The sequence below is a fragment of the Oratosquilla oratoria genome, chromosome 35, assembly GCF_046742065.1.
Source record: "Oratosquilla oratoria isolate Oo_2021 chromosome 35, ASM4674206v1, whole genome shotgun sequence".
In the NCBI taxonomy this organism is placed as follows: Eukaryota; Metazoa; Arthropoda; class Malacostraca; order Stomatopoda; family Squillidae; genus Oratosquilla; species Oratosquilla oratoria.
In genome coordinates this window covers 39251275-39253774 of record NC_134811.1, presented here as the reverse complement: position 1 = coordinate 39253774, position 2500 = coordinate 39251275, and positions in this window count along the sequence as shown.

The window sequence follows — 2500 nt, the reverse complement described above, 5'->3', positions numbered from 1 at the left end:
CATCTACTCCAATTTCTTTTTCCAAGTAACCCAGTATGTCCGTTCTATGCTGCAAAAGTTGCGACAAACAGGATCGTCCTTGTCGAAAACCGTGTTGGCCCTTATTATAAAACTAGTTTCGTTTCATGAAATCGACAATTCGCTTTACAAGGATCCTCTCAAAAATCTTTATAATATGCGAGGTTTTTCCCACAGGTCTATAATTTTTGGCAGCCGCTTTATCTCCACCTTTAAATATCGGTGTGACTAAACTATGTTTTAGCACTCTCGGGACCTGACCTGCATCTAATGAAGTACGCCATAGTATGTATAACGGAGTGGAAAGAGTGTGTGAGCACTTTTTCAGGAGTATAGCTGGAACCATATCTGGTCCTGCAGCAGAGAATGCATTTATTGAGGCAATGGCCTGCTCTATATCTTCTCTGTTGAATTCTATGTCTTCTAGTTGTGGGCCTTCTCTATTCTGTGAAGGTTGGTATATAGTTGTGTTGCATAGTGGTTTGCTATAAACTGAGTTATATTGTTCATCCAGGGCATCAACAATCTCTTTGGGGTCCGTGATTTGCCTCCCTTGCCATGAAATGGGTCCCACAGAACTTCTTATTTCCGACTTTGACCTAGCATAAGAGTAAAAATATTTTGGATTATTCTTTATGGCATCCACTGCTCTTCTTTCTTCTGTCTTCAATTCATTTTCGTGAGATTCAGCCAGTTTATTTTCAATTGTCTTGATTTTATTCTTTAGACTTCGGTGGTTATTTCTCGTGTTGGTTTTTAATTTTTTAACCAGTCTTGTCCTTTTTTTCATTAAGATTCTCCGATCACGAGGAATTGTTTTCTGTCGCCGTTTTATCTTTTGGGGGATAAGTGCAGTGCATATATCTTGCAATTTGGTGAGAATGTACTCAACCATCATGTTAATCGATTTATTCTCTAATTCTGAATTCCAGTTAATGTTTGCTATCTCCTTGTTCACTGCGTTCCAGTCGACTTTAGAGTGGAAGAAGTTTAATGCTGCAAAAGACTCTAGTTTTCTGATATTATTCCCAGTCCCTATATCACCCAGCATCGTCTCCACTATCACTAATTTGTGGTCTGATAGTATAGTGTCTTCAATGTCAATCGTATTTACCAATTCTTCGTTATTAGTAAATACCAGGTCGAGAATGTTCTCTCCTCTCGTAGGTTAGTTTATTAGTTGTTTCAGTAAAAATTCGTTTGCCAAGTTCACCAAGGTTGTAGAGTGTAGTCTGTCCACGGCTGTTCCCCCATATATTGTCATGGTGTCCCATTTTATAATTGGCAGGTTGAAGTCCCCGTTTATAATTATTGTTGGCTCTGGTGGTCCCAATCTCCGTATCTCCTCCGTTATACAATCATTAAAATTTAGAAAACTCTGTTGTGAACATCCTGGCGCTCTGTATACAGTAATTATGATAGTTTTCAGTCGCTCTATATATAGCACTACGTATTCTGTTTCACCATCGGAACCTGCTACTAACATTTTTGTATGCCGAGACCAATCATCCCTCACATAAACTATTACTCCACCTTTTTTCCTTCCTGCTAGGCGGTCTCCTCGAAACTGTTGGAAACCACTAATTCTTATTTCCCCATCTTTTATATCTTGCCGTAAGTGTGATTCGGTAAAACACATTAATATTGCATTACATGCCCTAGCTATTTCAGCCAGCATATTTCTTTTATAATGTTTTTTTCCTGGGAAAAATACCCTCTATGTTGCAACATATTATTGATGATCTATTGAGTAGTGGTGTGCTTAATTGGCAATCTGGGGGTGAGTAATTTTGCGAATCTGTTTGGTATGTAGGACTTTTTACCTGTAGACTTGGCTCTAATCTTAGTTTTTTTTATTTATATCCTCTTCACATGTCATTGTGCGTCGGATAACTCGGTTTTTGGCTTCTAAGAATGCTGGGTATTTTATATTAAATATTGAATGGTTGTTTGTGGCCTATCGGCATCTGGACAGTGGCAACATTTCAAGTTATCTTTCGTGGTGCAATCATTTGACCTGTGTTCTCCGGCACAATATCCGCATCGGGGTTTCAGCTGGGTACACTTTTCAGTCTTATGACCATACTGTGAACAATTACCACACCTCAATACCCAATAATGGTCATATGCATGACATCGTGACATATGCAGGTAGATGCATCCCCCATTTTTCATGACGGCATTTCTGATTCTTGGTGACACTCCTAGTATGACAGTTTTGAACCCTGGTGCACTTGGTTTACTAGTCAGAACTTTTATTTCATTCTCTTCATCTATGAGTTCAGTAATACTTGGGTTCTTATCCAATATTATTTGGTTTAAATCTGAATCCACAATTGAGTCTGGTACGTATGTCACGGCTAACTTAGGCTTAAATTTTTTCTGATGGGCGAGCTCATACTGGTTCGAGTTGGGCGTTTTTCCAGGGCTTCTACGGCTTGGGTGGTTATGGCATTGTTTGGGAATACTAGCTTCACCGTGT